Genomic DNA, 19458 nt, shown 5'->3' with positions numbered 1-19458 from the left:
TGTTTGTGAATAGATGCAACTGTCTCAGTCTATCAGATTCCTGTATGTGTCTTAAAACAAAGGGAGAACAATCAGATATCAAGAAGACACAGTTATGAGATGAGAAACAACTTCGACGCTGTGTTGCAATCAATTTCTCCTCAAAACAATTTCGCTGCCCTTGAGTCGTGTTGACAACAAAAAGCTACAGACAACAGACAATGCAACTTTCTCTCCTCCGCAGGATTTGGGGAAGCGCCTCTGTGCATTCCAGAGGTGGCAGCTCTGCAGAGGGAAAATTTAAAAAAAAAAAAAAAAAAGGAGAAAGAAAGCGAAAGAGAAGGGGGGGGGGTGTTTTATTAACAAGGGCAGGAATTCTGGAGGCAGTGTTTGAAGAAGGAGAGGAATGCTCTGCGCGTGGCAGAATGAGTGCCGGGGAGGAGAGGAGAACATCAACAGTTCAGCGAATGAAAGGACTGGAAAAACAGTGTGGGATTAAACTGTGTAAAATATGCTGGGTTGGCTCGGGCCTGGCACAATGAGCACATAAGCGTGGGATGATGAGAATTCATTTTACGACTGTTAGACATAATGTATATGTTACGAGAACAACATTGTCGAAATCCCCGCTCATATAACCGCCATTTTTCATGGATATGTGACACACTGTGCGCACAAACACACACACACACACACAAACAAACACACACAGCAGCGGCCCCCATTTCTTTATGTTGTTTTCATATTGCAGGAAATCACTATCGCTATCAGTCACATGTTCACGACCAGATGGGAGTTCATCGGCTCAGCCAGTGATGCTGCCCCTGGGATTGCAACACTGCTCTGCTACATGATGTAATGGTTATGACAGGCCTCATTGCAGGATAATTAAAGCTGGTCAGGAATAAAGCAAAACTGCCTGGTGATGGCTTCTACTGCCGATGAAAGAGGAAGTTATTATCCACTTTGTTTGAGCGAACGCTGCCATTCCAGCTCCAGCGGAGTCATTGTTGGCGATAAGGCTGCTTGTTTTACATTGTCACACTTGATGCAGGGCTGATTGATCAAACGGAGCTGGCTGCTCTTATTCCAAGCCGTTGCCGCCGCCGTGGTGTGTTTTGTCTTATTTAAGCTGATTCCATCCGAGGCATCTGACCTGTTTATTCTGCTGCCATCTGCTCGACCTTGCCGCCAAGGAAAGGTCCAGTCCGTCATTCTTGTCTCTGCTATTGCTTGACCCCCAGGGATGAAGGGGTGCCAGGAGATATGCAGCTCAACCTGATATGCTGCCAACATCATCTCTGGCTTTCGCTGAAACTGGCAGAGAAAAGGTGAGAAGCTGGGGGGCATTGCATAATGTGAGAAATCGTGGAGGTAAAAGAGAATACCTGAAAAAGTGGCCATCCATTCGAACTCTATCCATTCATTTATGGGTTGTTTGGGCTGGGCTGGTTTAGCCTTTTAGTTTCAATCAAGCAAAAATCTCCCTATGAAAATGCTCGCTAGACTGCCCGACATATGCCTGGGGCCTGGGCCCGAGTCTGGCCCATATACTTCCACATCTGGGCAGAATCCAGCTGTTATCTTCCAGTATTGACCGACAGCCAGAATTGGTCCAGATGTGGAAGCAGCATCAGACAGACAATCATGCTGTATATGGGCCAGATTCGGGCCGTGGAACTGGGGGGCGTACGCTGGGCCAAAAGAAAACATGCCACAAGTATGGGCTGGATTTACTTTGCTATCTGGGTTGCTGGTTTGGGAACCAACCCACGCACAAACACAGGTTTACAAAGATAATGTTTTCTGAATTGGGCGAAGAGGAACTTGACCTTAACCTAATCAAACACCGTTGGGATGAAGTGGAACACCGACCGCGAGCCGGACCTCATTACCATCAGTCTCCGACCTCGCTAATGCTCTTGTTGCTGCATGGGAGCAAATCCCTGCAGCCAGGGTCCAAAATCTTGTTAGAAGAGTGGAGGGTATAGCAGCACATTAATGCCCATGGTTTGGCATTGACACGTCCAACAATCACACATGGCTGTAATGTTTGGGTGTCCACATGTTTTTGACCATGTAATGCATACATGCAGTTTTTTTTACTTGGTTTAATAAAAACACAAAGGGTAGTAGTATACATGCTGTATATGGCTAATGGTAGGACCACAGTGTCTTGTTATGGTGCTCTAAAAAGTATGTTTTTCACAGCCCTGCCTCGAAATGAAATGCAAATCCTCTGTGAAGTCACAATAAGAGCTGTGGCCTCCTGTTCAGCTCCTGCACAGGGCCTCCAGCTGCGTCCCGTCCACTGATGAATTTGACTCCGTGCGGCTAATAACAGCGGCAGTAAATCACAGCACCTCAGGGTGAAATTCAGGGCGTCTCCTTCCCAAGTTTGATTTGATTGCCCTCTCTATGATTACTAAGGTGTTTTACCTTCAGTTGTGACCACTGTCATGATTGTCTCCTCTCTGTCCCACTTTCTGATTGTTAATTCCTGTCCTCTCTTGGCTGTCACACAGAATGATGGCAGGATTCCCATGCAGTCTGGCTCTCAGCAGACTGCCACTTCACAAGTCCCGGTCTCTTAACCAACATCCAACATCCCCACCTCATCCTCCCTCCCTCCCCCTCACCCCCCCCCCCCCCCCCCCCTCCCCTCCCCTCCCCTGTCCTATCAGCTCAGACAGATAAGTACCTTTTCCCACGGCAAGGGCTTTTAACTGCCTCAAAGAGTCCCAGAGCTCCCTCCTGCAAAAAAAAAAAAAAAAAAAACGCCCTGCTTTCCTCTCACTGGGGGAAAGTGACATTCGCGCTATCGCAGTCAGTCATCTGTCTTCACCAGTCCGTCTTCACAGCGTCCATCATCTATCAGAGGGGGAGCGATGACACTATTGCCACGCAATCAGCAGCCTGACAGCTTGATAGACTTCCACAAGCCGCCTCTCATATCCCGTCACAAAGCGTATCTGACAAACCAGCAGAGACAGGTCATCAAACTGGAGGATAGCAGCTTTCGGCCTGTTGGACATTATGTCTCATATTTTCAGGAATGAGATTGGTTAGATCATTATCCGCATTTTCACGTGATAAAAATGTAGTTTTTACATGGAGGATTTCCTGGATGAAAACAGATTCATGTGTTTGCATGTGGAGCTTTTGGGTTGGTGGATGAATGGGAGAGTAAACCAGATGGTAAGTTTGTGAGGTGCTTGTTGTTATGTTCTTCAAAAGCAGGAATATGCTGCATCTTTATGACTCAAGGTGTTTGGTTTTAAAGCACACACATATTCCCCTGCATATTTACAAAGAGACTGGAAAAACACCACAGCACAGTACATTCATTTTTAGTCCCTATATTAAACGTATCTTTGATTATATTATATGAGTATAAATTGATCTATCAATCATCAAATGCTACTGACCCAAAAATCCCACAGTTTCATATCATAAAAGGATTTTTTTTTTCTGCTGCCGAATCAGCACTTCTTTGAAGTACCAGCTTCTGGTTGGATTCACTGAAGCATTAGTTATTCTGCCCGCTACGTTATCCAATCCACACATACAATTATACATAAGGTTCCTTATCGCTGTCTGACACGTGGGCCCGTTTATGCCGATGGATGTACGACTAGCATGACAAAACCACGGCACGCACAATAACATCCTCATGGCATCAATATAAGTGACAGTGTCTGCGCACTACTCTTCATACCTGCTCCATTTACATAATTCAACACATGAGCTGAAATAAAATCATCATTTGATTCCTCTTTGTCATGTGTGTGGACTCTGTCCTTCATTAGTGACCTTTTTATATATTTTATCCTGTCTCTTTTTTATCTAACACACTCATTTCTTCCAGTCCATTAACTGCAGTATCATGAGTACTATACTATACCATCAAATCACATTTATTCAGCTTCAAACAGCTTGGTTGCAAATCAATTTCCCTGCAAGGGACAATAAGGATACTTTGAACTTTGAACACTTCATGTGATTCAAGGTGTGTGTTATCTTATATTTTAATGGTTATGTTTGTAAGAATGTAAGTATAGAATAATGCAGAATTGTGTCAAGTCAATTTTTATTTATATTCAGCGCCGAAGTACAACTGAAGTTATCCCAAGGCACTTTCCAAATAGAGCGGGTCTAGACCATACTCTTTGTAATAATAATAATCAATTAATTGTGTATTTTGTTATGCAACCTGAGAGAAGAACGAAGCTAAATACAAGCTCAATAGAGATAAACGTTCCGCTCTGCGTTACATGTAAAAAATGATGATACATGGCAAAGATTAGCAGAATAATTTATATTTCTCCGCCATGTTTAGCATTTGTGAAGATAAACTCTAAGCTGCCTGTGACTCAATCAGTCACCTTGGAAAGTATACAAGCCCAGACTGTGTGGGTATTGATTTTATCGGTTTTGTCTTTTCTAACAGGAACTAAACAGCTCTCTCTCCTTTCTCCTGTATCTTTTGCAGATCAATCCTGACACAATGAACAATCATCACACAGTCAAACCGACAGTATCTGTTGAGAGGTGGGAGAAACCGACAGCCCTGGGTCAGGAAGTAAAAGTCCCATTCGTTTTTCGTATTGACAATGTTAAGGGACTCGCAGTCGGAGCACTTCTACAGCTTAAAGTTTATTTGTGCATTTCACAAAAAGTCGATGGTACAAGCCTCTGTACATAAGTTTAAATTTAAATTTAACTCCATCTCCCAGGGTGTTTCTCATTCATTCAAAAACGATGTAGACGGTCTCACCGGGAATCTACAACAACAACAAAAAAAAAAAAAGAACTTTCCTATGTTGTGTAGGAAAAGTACAGTCGAAGCTGTTGTTTCTTTTACTCTTTTACATTATGGTGATGTGATTCATAGGCACGCCTCTGCTTCCACTCAAACCCTTGGATGCTCTTTATCACTCCGCCCTTAGGTTTATCACGGGTGATGCTTGCAGTATTCATCGCTGCCTCCTGTGTGGAGAAGTTGGGTGGTCTCCTCTGTCTGACAGATGTGATAGGCATTTTTATCTTATTTACCATCAAGGCTCTTCCAGGGAAACTCCCTTCTTATATTACCTCTATGTTGGACTGGTGTTCTGAACCAAACTCGACTGGCTCTCCCTGCAGCTCCCACACATCCGTACTGAAGTCGTTAGTTTCTTTGCTCTGACCGACTGGAACCCCCCTGAAATGAAATCTTTGGTCACCCGTGGACAGTTTAAATCCACGACCACAAACTGTGACTCCCTCCAGGAAATAAACGACAACACTATTTGCTGTTACCTGTGGATTTTTTTCCAACTTCTGCATTTCTAACGGCACCATCATCACCAACACCACCACCGTCGAACTAATTAGATATATAACATTGTACAAGAAAGCTAACTTTCTTCGTCTGAATGAAATTGTTAGTGTCCTCGTGCAACACAGGCACAAACATAGTTCCTACGTCCTGTGTCTTTTAATATTTTGTACTTTTTAAGTCATTTAAACTGTAACTTAACATCATTGTAAATGTTCTTGAGTTTCAATAAAGGTAATATACATGATAAAGTGATACAAAACGTTAAATGAAAAATCCTTTTTTGGAAACTAACCCAGCACAGATCTTCAGAGATTTTACGCCAGGCATATTTTGCATCATCACAGAGCCTTGATCTGAACATCGTTGAGTCAGTCTGGGATTACATGAAGAGATTTCATCGACAGCCTAAATCCACAGAAGAACTCGGGCGAGATCTCCGAGACGCTTGGAGGAACCTACCTGCCAAGTACCTTGAAAAAAAAACAAAAAACAGAACACCTCAGAGGACAGGTGTTGTTTTAAAGGCAAAGGGTGGTGTAACAAAAATAAAAACTATTCATGGCATTTCTGTGCAGTGCTTCAAACATTTGCTCGGTACTGTATATAAAACTTTTCTTTAACAGACACGCTTGACTGTGGGTGTTTCATCACAGTCTTGCATAATCCCAAATTTAAGTCAGGCAACCGGCAGCATTCTTTAATCCACCATGCAAACACCAGAGTAGCATGATTTAAGACTTAAAATACCCTTACAACAGCTGAGACAAGGGGGGGGCATCCAAAGTTTGTGCGGGGGGGGGGTCGATAGGTCAGGTGCAGGTGCAGGTGCAGGTGCAGCCAGCGGCACAGGCGACATCGACTGGCACCTCGGTGAAGGAAAGAGGATTAAAAGAGCAAAGTTGATGTTCATGTTTAGAGAATACCAACAGAGCAGGGTTGAAGAGGTTAGCGTGGCTTTCACCAGCCTTTCGAATTAATATTCAGACCTTGTAACTATACAAGCTAGTGCCCCCTTTGCCCTCCCTAGACCCCTGTTTGTCCAGAGTGAAGGAGTTTGTGTTTAAAGACGGATCTCTTCGCTTGCAGCTAATGGACCCTCTGAGCTTCGGTCTGCCGCTGAATGATTGTGCGACCCCAGGCGAGCTTTTCCCAGAGGCCTTTTCGGTATTCTGTTCACAAAGCCCCGTCTAAAGACCCCCATTGATCAGCAGCTCCTTAAGATCCTCTCTTCTCGTTTAGTGAGGAGTAACTGTTACATCACTGTCAGAGAAAATGGATAAACGGTCATCTGATTTATGAGGGACTGGCCCGGGTCATGGCAGAAGTGTCTTCCTCATCTGACAAATGTACGTCTTTATATATTATATTTTAGGTCTGGTTGCAGGGGAAAAAAAAGAAAAGGAAAAAAAAATAAATAGAAATATTTATTTATTTTTTTTTATGGCAGTGACTCTTCAGATAAAGAGCAGCTTGAAATTGGTGAAACATTTTCAATTTTCGTCTCTGTAGAGAAACCAATCATCTACTCCTATTATCTGTTGTGATTAGAGTTTTGTGTTTACCCGATTATCAACCAGGAAATTTGTTATAATCATCATCATAACTTCACAAAACATTTTTTAAGTCCACTTTCTGGAAATTTTGCAGAGCTTTCAAACACTTCTTGTGGCCTGCGTCAGTGAACGACCCGTCAATACTCGTCTCTCCCCGCTCTCTCTCCCGTATTTCCTGTCTCTCTAAAAACAACTTAAAAACTTAAAACCTTAAAAACTTGCACCTGTGAGCCCAACAGTGATGTCATAGGCTCCTGGAGTCCACCTGTACATCACTGCTGCATTGTGAGATGTTAAACCATCTGTGTTAAGTTACACTTGGGAGTAGCTGATTGGTTCATACATTGCACATAAATTCATGTCTGCGTGCTAAAATGTGACTTTTGTTTTCCCAGTAAAAAAAGAAAAAGAAAAAAAAAGACAGCTGAGCAAACTCCAGTCACAGTTGAAGGCCATGAGATGTGGTTTAAAGCTCTGGAATATTTCCAGTGCTGCAAATGGATCTGAGCTGGTGCTAAGATTTTTTTTTGTCACATACCACTGGTGTCAGGGTGAATGACTCCAGAAAATCCTTGAAACAACTGGCATGGCACCTGAAACCGGTGGAATTATTTAATTTTGTTTAAAGGAAGCGAGACAGGACTGACACAAACGATAGACCTTTTCACAGCAGAGCAAGAAAAGCACAGGTGTCGATGGCTTTGTATCCCAGGAAACCACAGCATCCACATATCACAACCCTGGAACCGAAGCAGCTGAATACACCTGTGCTTTTCCCTCTTTGACATGTTAAATCGTCATATAGTCTATAGAAATGTTCGCTATTTTCACATCCTTGCATTGTTATGAATTAGTCAAATTAATTTCTACTAATCTTTCCAGCACAAAACACCAAAGCACTGAGCATCACCTCGTTTTCTCAAGACCTCTGCAGCTTCATGAACTCACCTGAAGGTTATATTCTCAGCACAAATGAGAATTTCCACCTCTGATATCAACTGCGGCCCTCACATCCCCCTTTTGACTAAGTGGCATGGCCTACAAAACTCAAAACCACATTCTCTCCAAACCTGCTGCATTAATCAAACGCCTTATTTTTATTCATCACTCTGCTCCCATTCTCCCTCAAGCCTTTTTGACAAGGTAGCACCTAGCTCACTGCACTTCCATTGTGCGCACCTCCTCTGTCATGCAGATGCAGCCCACAACTTAAATATTCATCCCCAATCTATCCGTTAACAGCAGCCTACACTGCAAGTCACTCACCCCCAGTCAATAAATATTCTCTTTGCTAAGATTAGAAGATTTTGCATGACCTAGATATTAAATCAAGTTATTGTTCCAGCTCTGTCATGCTAAATTTTCTCTGACAGTGAAGGGAGAGGAAGAGAGAGGGGAAGAGAGAGAGAGGGGATGAGGCAGAGGGATGCTGACTTAAAAACAAATGATTTGGTTCAACAGTGACCCCTGCTGTAGAGTGCAGGCTAGTTTTCCTTCTCTCAGGGCAGACCAGCTTTGAGAGCACATCTTAGTTTGTCTTCTAAGTGTCTACTTCTCCACGCTGAGGTGGCTTGTAAAGCACAATCTGCGTGTGTAATTGCTCATATGCAAGTGTCCACACATATATTCTATGGAGTCCTGAGAGAATAACGATTGCACAATCTTTCAGTGTTTAATTTACTCGACACACAAACTGATAAAGAGAACAACAAGAAGAGAGAGAGAGCATCTGGAGGTTCTGTCAACTGCACATTTAACATGTGATGTGTTTTGCACAGCTGAGCCATTATTAATTATTTAATTATACCAACTGTTTTAATGTATTTAAGCCTTTCCCCCATTCTAACTCTTTATGGACTTGATGAAGCGCTGAGCGAACTGCGTTGCTCATCAGTGTTAATAAAAGAATCTTGAATGTGAAGTCACTACCACAAACACTTGCAGAATTTTTTTCCAAAATAAACTGAAAAAAAAAAAACATTGACAAAAAATAATTTGAACTTTGACACACTAACTTTTTCCTGAGTGTCAAGTCTTCAGTCTTCCTGAGTGGATTCATTTTTTATTTTGTTTTTGTTCCTTTCATCCACTAACAAAGAATATGAGATTTTTTTTTTTTTGTCAAACTACTGCTTCCAAGTAATTAAATGCACACTTGAATTAGGAATTAAAAAGTTGAATTAATAGTTGGATTTGCTTATTCTTTGCTGTTTAATGTTTATTCATTTTGCTGCACAATAAAGCAGCTCCATTATAATAAAAGATGAAACACACATTGCACAGGAACTCCCAATTCCTCCCACCACGTTATTTTATCTAAAAGAAAATGTACAAGTTTAAAAAAGCAAAGAAAGTGATATTTGTCATTCACACAGATGAATAAAAGGTGTAAACAGAAAAAACTGGTCTGAACAAAAACTTTCTGCAGCTGCTGTCCCATCTTCCCATTAACAAGAACCTGGAGAGGTTATGTCTTTTTGTATTTGTTTAAAATGAAGAAAAAAATGTTTAAAATGGAAAATATTTGTCAAAAAAAGACTTTGACTTTGTTTTTCCAACAGCTGATTAAAAATATTGTCGATTGGAAAATCTAATTAGGGTTATCTTATCTTTTTCCTTTTCAAAAACATAAAAGGATACAGATCTAATCTATTATTCTATTTATAATTGCTTCAAAATCAATACTATCCAGTGTATGTCGGTGTGGTCAACTCCAGAGTATGTCAGTAATGTTGTGTGCCCCAGAACCCACTCATCCAGGACACATAATCCAGCCCTAATCCTCACCTTGACCATTTGTTTGAGTGACAGGTGTAATCATTGTTTCAAGGCTGGTAGACTGCTGCTTTTGGAAGGTGGAGTGGTGGGGTCGTAGCGGCTCTCCATGCCATACCAGTGAGACCAGTGCCCATTGAGTCTCACCTAAATCCAAGTCTACACAGCTGCAGCCTTGTCAATGCTATAGCAGCATGCTTTATGCCTCCGTGTTGCAGGGATGAATAATCACTGGTTCTGCAGCAGAAGTGAAGATTTAGCAGTCCTCTTACCTTCAGCCCAAACCGTCAGTCACTCAGAATAGAGCATCTGCCTGGAGGCTGCCAGTGGAAGTATACATCATCCACCGATCACATCCTCCTCCTGCTGCTAACCACCATTACATCTCATGAACCGGCGTGTCAGAGGGAAATATTCATGAAAGGCAATTAAAACAACTAAGAGATCCATCGACCATAAACACAGGAGTTGACAAGATTACCATGTTGATGAATATTTATCACAAAGAATGGCAAGATCAAAGGGTTTCCCACTGCTAAAGCAAAGGTAGACCTGTTCTCACAGAGCTGTGCAAGAAAAAAAAAAAACACACACACACGTATCATGGTGTTTGCTCAGTGATGAATTTGTTAAATGATAAGGATGTTGGTTTAAACAGACAACAGGGAGTTTGCGGGGAGACATGGCTGCAGGTGGAGGAGAGGGCTGAAGTGTTTAAGGGAGATTTGACTAACTCCTGCAGGCTCCAGTATATTTAGGAATAAAGCCCTAAAGCTGAAGAAGATTTCCTAAAGGCTATGTCAGACAGATAAAACAGAGCAGACTGTGTTCAAAGTACTTTACTCCAAGTAATGTAGGCTCGTCCCCAGAACTCCTCATGTGACGATGATTTAAACATCACTGAAAGCAAAGAAACTTGAAAAATGCTTGTTTTGTTCAAAGATACATAACCGCTGCGTGGTAATACATTCTAGCAAAAGTTCCAACATCTCAGACGCAGGGTGTGGGTTTGGTGGAAGCACAGTGAAGTAAAAAGCTGAAACTATGCAAATTGCTATTTCCTGTATTTATATACTATTATATTAATCAAGTAAATGACACACTGTGATAATGGTGGTTATTATGCTTCCAGAAAAAAATTGAAATTATGTGTACTATCTCTACTTGAAATCTAATTTAGTTTCTTTAGAAGATAATGCTGTGTTTGCATCTTCATTCAAAGGATCACAGCACTTTATTTCCTCGTCTTTCACTGATCCTCAAATCAAACGTCTTTTTAACAGAGGAGCAGCTGTAAATCAAAATCATGTCCAGCCTCCAATGACGCCAACAGAGTGTTAGGGCAGAATAATGAAGTGGAGGTGGACCTGGGGTGAAATAGCCCCTAGTGTTGTTTATAGATCTTATGCAGAGCAATAATTCATTTTTTTTATTATTTTAATTATTAGACCTCTAATCTGGATTATGGCAACTGGACAGTAAGAAGACTGTTTATTTGGCAAGTCATACTGAAACTATAAAAGAAGGAGGAAACAAAAATAGGATTTTGCAAAGTGAGGTGGACACCTCTCCTCCTTCCCCAGCGATAACTGTTCCCTTGTTTCAGCCTCAAACAAAAAAGCAACTTATTTAACCAGTTTTAAACATGAAATTCTGTTTAACTTGTCATGAGGAGTGGTACTCTCTAGACTGTATAAGCAACTGTGTAATGCCAGTTAACATAACCCCTAATGAGGTCATCAGGGTTTTCTCAGCTTTTGCTTGGAGGCTACAAATCTATAATGGAAAGCCTGCGTTACAACCGGACACACTGGAGACTAACAGTCAGAATATCTCAGCCTCTGTTTTTATCAATTTTGACCGTCATTATTTTTAAATGTCTCATCTTTATGAAGGCGCAGTACAAAATTGGTGGAGTATCCCTTTAATAAGCCCACTTGCGTATCGCTAACCCCTGAATGTACCATTGTTTAGCTAACTGTATATTATCATACGTGAAAGACGCTATAAGCTTTGATGCTCATCTTTCAATCTGTAAAATACAGATCAGCTTTTACAGCTAGCATCAATGTTAATGTCTTTTACAGGAAGAAACGTGTGATTAAAATTTAAATTGAATGTAAATAACCTTTCTCATTGTGGATTTGATTTTTGTTTATGATGGTGCTTTGTTTGCCGTATGGTGATAACCTCTTGAACCACCACTAGACCACATCACCGGCTGTATGTGAAACAACTACAGTATGTTAAACGAGTTTGGGAACTGGCACAGACAGGAAATGGACTGAGACAGATGTCAGACTTTTATAAAGTCCATTAAAAGTATCATTAAATTAGCATATGACCCGGAATGGAAGGTTGATAAAACCTTAGCAGATAACTCGAACACTGGATAGAGTTGAACACCAGTGTTTTCATTCAAGGCTAAACTCTGCCATCAGCATTCAGACAGGATGAGTTATAGCCTTGTCTTGCCCGAGCCTTGAGTGTCAATCGAATTGAAATTCTGCTCAGAGTGGAGGACACATAACAGGAGAAACTTTTCCTGCAAAGGTAGGAGGGAAGGAAAACAAAGATGGGGACACTGGGGAACTGTTAGAGGCAAACAATGCATGCCCTTGCAGTAGGTTTTAGATGATTTTCTGTGACACCAGTGGGTGGGAAATGGCATCAGGGATCAGGGGTAAGGCTTTGGAGGTGATACACTGGACAAGGAAGATGGTGTAAAGTTAGGTGAAGTGAGGACAGAGCCAATAAGGTTCCTTCAAGGGCCCTCATTACTTCAGTGCCATCACCCTCCGAAAATGGGCTCCTATGCTGACTGTCTGGTTCCTCTCTTATCCAGTCAAGCTGATATGTGAGTGAGGGAGAGAGCAGATAGCCTCCCGTGCTCTCCATCTGGCTGCCAACACACACTTTATGTTTACCAATGAGCTCGCCGAGGAGATGGCGTCATTCAGGGCGACAGGTAAGGGTGATGTGCACCAGCTAGCCTGTCAGTTTGTGTCTGTTTTTTTTTTTGTTTTTTTTTCAGTTTTACCCCCATGAACTGAGAGGAGGAGAACTGGGATGGGCCCAAGAAGATCTCCTTAAAGCTGTTACGAACAATGACTGCTCCTGTTGTACCTGACCTGTCTTGTCAGTGTGTCTTCACGAGCAGCTTTGGCAACCTGTGCTGTTATTTATTGCATTCTGCGATGCTCCTACATCTGGATCAACAGATGATGAGAGGCATGCCTCATATTGCTTATTTATGCACAGATGTAATCTAATCTTATCTGTGCTGCCAGTGCTACAGCTACTACAAGTCCTTTGTTCACTTTAAGGAAAGCCTGGTAATACTGGCCGTAGGGTTGTGTGGGTATGTGAAAGGGGGCGCTTGAAGTGACGAAACACTCACACATACGGGTGGTGGTACTGCTTGACGGTGGGCACGACTGATGCCTGGTGCAATCGTCACCAACAGGTACACAACATAGCTGGCTGTCGCTGCAATGCTAAAGGGAAGTACAAGGGAAATAGACTTCACAACCAGACACAAAACTACCTCTGCCACTTCTCCCCAGGCTTGAGCTCTCCAGTTTGTTTCCCAGTATATAAATACCCGCCTCTCTTTCATTTTGCCGGTGACCACTCGATGGAGTAGGTAGCAAAAGAGAGAGTAGTAGTAACAATCAATCGAACCTTTAGTAACAGATAAAGCCAAAGAAAATGGATGAGCGGAAGAAAAACTTACGCAAAGGAACTGTGAAACAAACTCAGAAAACTATAACTCTCTTCTACTGCAAGCATATTATTTAAATTTTAAAAATGATTGAATATCAGTCATACCTAAAGGTAAATCCGTCCTGATGTTTAAAAAGCAGAGAAACAAGAATTATTTCCATTCATTTTGCATTCAGGCTCAATTCACCTGAGCTGGCCCGACAGCCGGCAGCTCATATTCTTGGCTCCGCCGGGTGCCACCACACTGATTACACTCTGATCCAGCTCATAACCACCCAGCCTAATTCCAGGAGCTCAGATATGACACCTTAGGGGGTCTTTGTGTTTTATCTCAAAGCGAGGTCCAACCATTTAGTGACACAAGAAGCGAATTGTTCCGTGGAATAAAGAAAAGAATTACGGGCTAAATGGCGCCGATCCAGCGAACAACAGTGCCTCTTATCAGAGCGACGCAGGGCACTGGAGGTTTTACCTCAGCTGAGGGTGAAACACATTTGGGAAGGGACCAAACACAGATGTTGGGTTGTCGTTATGTCAAAATTCATTTTCAGATGAAAAAGGAAATAGAAATTGAAATTCATTGTATTGTTCCAGGCATTGTTTTGGTGATATATGTAAAAATCTTTCCTTTTAGATGTGTTTATATCTGCTTCACAGAGATATAAAAACTCTCTCTCTCTTTTTTTCCTGTGTCTCTTTCTCCTCCCCTTTATTTGCAATGAGTCAGTGTCTATAAAAGAATACCAGTCGTACAGCAGCATCAGTTATGAGGGAAATGCCCTCTCCTAATACCATGCTGACAGATTGCTTTCCGCACCAGCAGTGATGGTCCCTCAAAGCTCCATTGCTAATTCTGTCAGACGTCACACAGTTGTGGAGACACTAACTCCCCCCCAAACCCCCCCCACCCTCCCTCCATCCTGCCCCCAGCTGCCTCGAAAAGACATGAAAAGCCTCATAGTCTGACAGTCGAGCGGAAACTGATGCCTGTCAGCATGGTAGGCAGCAAAAGCACACAGAAACACACATTCGCACACACACGGTCAGTGACCAGTGAAGAGCCATGCATGACACCCACACAGCAGTGTATCCAATGCGATGATCGCACTCCTCATCACACCACGGAGCACAAGAGAGTCCGGACGGATGTCGACACGTCATATCACACGGCACGCTTGCCACTGAAGTCCGACTGAGCACAGCAAGTCAGACTTAATTCAGTTAAACGTGTGACTTTGTTAAGCCACAGAAAATATAAACAGAGTCCGACACAGCTTTACTGTCACCTTACTGTCAGCTTCATTTCAAAATCTAAACACCTTTCAACTTTAAGGTTTTTGTGTCATCAGCATAAGCCTCATGAAATTAGAAAACAGTTCTGAATATATGTAGCAATAGTTACGTACAAGGCAAATACCCTTTGTATAATTCATGTTACAAACATTAATTCCTGATCTTATTCAGGTATTTGTTGACCAGTAGGTCCCACATTTATTTATTTCTTCCGCAAGAGAAAATTCTTCACCGCCTGCTGAGTGGATTCAAAAGACAATGTTAAACGTGTTAAAACAAACTTAGTGCTTGTATAATAATGGAAGCCTTGTTTTTATGCCATTACTCATAGACTGGCACAGTAGAGTGGCTCTAGTATGTGCCACATTATCTTTTTCATCTAACTTATTAATATTATGATGCTTAATTTATATCTCAAATTATGTGTTTATCTTTTAATTTTTATCATTTAATATTACGTCAATTAAACAATTACGAACTGTATTTAAATATTTACAAAATGGTTTATTACACCCTTTAATACAGTTGTAAACACATACAAGTGTTTATTAATGTATCTGCTGACAACTATAACTCCTCCCATGGAAATCCCTGAGTGTAGGTTCATATATCAACAGATAATGAATGACACAGTTGTAGCAATATAAAATATATCTTCATAGGAAAAGTTACAAATGTTGACAAATACTGAACATCAATAGGCACTAAATCATCAAAGTGTGTGAAAAAAAACATGTATTAAATGTTCATATACTGTTTATTAACTGGGAACAAGGGGTAAGGTAAAATGTTACCAACTCCTCTGCCACGCGTTGTTCATATCATAATGTTCAAGCATCATTTGTACAATCTAAAGAGGGGGTAGGAGGGGTATCATGCAACAGAGGTCCATACCCGGGAATCTAACTGGTCATTTGGTGCACCTAATATATACTGTTGCCCATAAAGTTGGAATAAAATTTTTTTACCTCTTTCCATGAAATGATTGTGACAATGTGATTTATTCTTGACAGATAAAGTGTCAAAAAAACTGCCCTGCATCTTAAAAGGGCTATTTGTAAGTTTTCTCTGCAATGAACATGGTTTCTTGCCACGGGCCTCCTTAAAGCACACACAATGCTTGAAAATTAAAGCAGTTAGACAGATGAGTTTATTGCATCCATCCATTCATCCGTCCATTTCCTGTGCCTGTGCACAATGCAGGGTTAATTTATGCTTCTGAAATACACCTCAAGTGCAACCAAAATGGCAGGAGTGCATTTGACCTTTGGTAGAAAATAAGTATGGTGGCACTTTATTCTTCTGAAGGGACATGCAGCACAATACTGCTGTTGGAAAAAGGCTGTGGTTCTTTGATGCAGTGCATGGGGTTCATTTCAACTAAGTGGTTACAATCAAATGTCCACATAAAAACCTGAAAATGATCCGTCTGTAACTGTATCTTTATATATAGCTTGGACCACAGAGTTAATTGTGTAGCTACACGGAGTACAGAAAAGTAATTTAGTGCACAGTAAGTAGAGGGTGCATGTTCTCCCCATGCAGGAAACAGATGAGAGGGATTTTGGATGGATTATGAGCATTAGCACCCCACCCCCCACCCTGGTGGGCCTTATTATTACTTGGCTGAATATATCATTATGAAAATGTCTTTGTCTGACTGTGTGCTGCGTAGAATTGCATCTTTTATCAAATAACAACTAGAATTATGACAATTTGGATCTGCAGAGTGTAAGAAAGATAGAGACTGAAAACCCTCAGGGGGTTGTGACGCATCACTGGCTCGGAAACCGCAACATGTACATACACATACACACAAGCTGGTATGCATGCACAGATATGTCCTCTTGGCACTCTTGCTGTCATTTTGTCATTTAAGGAGGAGAAGTGTGGCAAGCGGTGATAAAACTGCATTTCTCTCATTACAGCCTTATTTTTTGAAGTGACCTACTTGCAGAGAAAAAGCTGTCAGGAGATGGAAAAGCGGATGAATAACATCTCATGTGAGGATGGGAGATGGAATAGAAGCAGTGAGATCAAATTTTCCTTTCTCATCACTCAGGGTGTGTACAGGACACTGGCTCATGTACTGTATATATCTTTGTTCCAGCTGCTCCTCCACAACCTACCTATCCCTTGCTATCTTTCCTTTGGTCTGTGTCTCCCTCCCTCTTTCCCCAGAGGGTGAACTCTAACTTCTAAAATCTGCTCTATTGATCAAATTTTTGTGAGCTCGGCTCCTGTCATTGACAGATACTTCAACGCCCAGTACACCTCTCTCCAAACCGCACCACATTCACTTAGATGGTGGCTACTAGTTCCTGTTTCTTGGAGTTTGCAGGGAGTTTAATTCGCATCAACAGTGTCACTGCAGCAGAGCAGCTTGTTGTGCAAACATGATGAATAATTGAATTGGGTCTGGACAAACACAGCTCATGATTAAAAACAGACTGTGACAACATTAAGAGCTCGACAAACACAAATCAGCAGTCATGGTAGAAAACGCGGGGCACAGACAGGAAATTGTCGGGGTCCAACAATCGCGCCCTGGGGGACAACTCATATGCCCAAACTGATTTAAAATTGAATAAAAAATAAATGAAGGAATTGTGGCTATAGCTAATAGAGATGAGCTCCCTTGCTGTTTGCTGTGAGTGCTGTGGGACAGAGTCTGGCTCTTTGTGGGAATGGCTTTTACTTTTACTTCAGACAGTAGAGCAGGAATACCAATGAGAAATTCATAACTAGGACCGCAGCCAAAACAAGCTTTCAAAGCCTCCTTTAGAGATGGGCTCTGATGTCCCTGCTTAGTGTGGTAATAAGAAGATGGAATTAAGTATTGAGGCTGAGAGAGACAAGTTTGCTGTGCAGGAACGCCTCTTTACATTTCTCACTCCGCCTGTAGGTAGGGGGTTAAGTGGGTATATTAGGCAGAGATCAAAGAGATGATTATGATTTACTGTGAAGTTGCACTCGAGTCTAAAAATGCTCCTTGGCAATGTGTCATTATTGTAAACAGGCATTACAGCTGGATCTGGATGTTTTAAACGCCCAAATAAAAAGTGTTATTAACAGCTGAATCTCAGCAGAGCTTCACTTTCTTTCACATCTGAGTCAGGGCGTCTTTGTATGTATGAAAAGTTCAAATGTGATGCCAAAGTGCTAATGGAACCAAGAATTAATATGAGATATTAATAAAAATGCAATTGCCTTCATTAATTGGAGTAATATCTTGATTTAATTTACTCTATTTAAGGCAGTTCAATTACATTTCCTGTTTAATATGCTGTGTTGAATTTGTTCACTTTGGGCCAAGAGTTTAAAGCAGGAGACTGATGATATTCTTCATTTTAAGAAATCAACATCACCAATTAACTGATTCTACTATTAAGTACCAAACCTGATATAGCTTATTCCGGTTTACCATAGACCTCCATTTTATCCAAAAACTATTACAATCTCCTTCTTCTGCTGCTGCTGCTGTAAATACTAGCAGTAACAGTTTGCTAGGAACCACAGTTGCCAATCTCTTCCAGATTTAAACATTTAAGTTTCAAATAGAGACAAATGGGCTTGGAGCTGAGACCCACAGACTGGTCGGGAGTCGGAAAGTAAAAGTAAAGAAAATGGGAGTTGACGACTATAACAAAAATATAGAATATTTCTAAACTCATCTTTTCAGGTGATTCCAGACAGCGAGTGGTTGCCGCTGCCTCCATTGTTTTGAACATAAACATGACCTTTAATGTAAAAATTTGATGTAAGGTCAGCTGTGTGCCTTTCCTCTTGCTGCAGACTGGTCACCCTTTATATATATATATATATATGACTTTTTTTTCTCTAGCAAAGTCATGGTCTACAATTTGACTTACTTCTAAGTATTTTTTTTTTTAAAAAAAAAAACAACTTTTACCAAAGTTTTTAGCTGTGACAAACTGTAAAAATGAAATTCACAGTTCAGTTTTGGGCTTAATCCCCTTCTTTTGAGACATATGAGTCCGTTTATGTTTTTATTCACATATTTGATTGCATATATTTCTTTTGGGATTTCTTTTGATAAATCATGATCCCGTGATAAGTTTAGATGTGGCGCTCTGGGATGGTAAGAGAGTTTGTCTGAATGTTTTCAAGCCCAAAGCTCCTTCAACCTATATCTAAAGAACCATTGCAAGAGAAAAAACATTTCAGTACACATTTAGAGGGAAAGTAAAATGGCATAAGGGTGTTGACAATTCTCCAGTGAATTGTAGTGTGTCATATTGCCCTCCAGAGGGCAGGGTCATGACATCACAAAGCCCTGACAAAGGTCGATCCTGCTCTACTGAACTTGTCCCTGACTGCAGGCACAACTGTTTCCCCTTTTCGTCATGCACATTACATGTCGTGCTTGTCGCTAATGTGAAAAAATGTGCTAAGAAATGCACTTTGCTGCTCTAGTCAAGCATCAGGAATGAGGCATTTCCAAGCTAACGGTGCCCTGAGCGGGGGGTCACCCTGGCTGCAGAGGGATGCAGAAGCACAGGAAGAAACAGTGTGAGCGTCTGCAGACAGTAATTTATAAGGGAATGTTGTCTGGCTTTCTTCACCTGCTTCTCACTTGAATGGAGCTACATTGCCTCCCAGAGTATTTCTACCGCTCCCACCTCCCTTCATGCCTCGTTTGACCCCTCCTGCACTTCCCCTGTCTCTCCCTCCCAGAGTGCTTGTTTTCTTTCACCTCTTTACATCTCTATTTTTTACTCTTATGTCCTTCCATCAGAGTGAACGATATAGAATTAGACTTGAACAGCGAGAGCGTTTCTGGATTGT

The sequence above is a fragment of the Seriola dumerili genome, unplaced genomic scaffold (assembly GCF_002260705.1).
Source record: "Seriola dumerili isolate Sdu_G_001 unplaced genomic scaffold, Sdu_1.0 BDQW01000138.1, whole genome shotgun sequence".
NCBI lineage: Eukaryota > Metazoa > Chordata > Actinopteri > Carangiformes > Carangidae > Seriola > Seriola dumerili.
The sequence above is the reverse complement of the archived record's forward strand: the minus strand, read 5'-3'. Positions refer to the sequence as shown.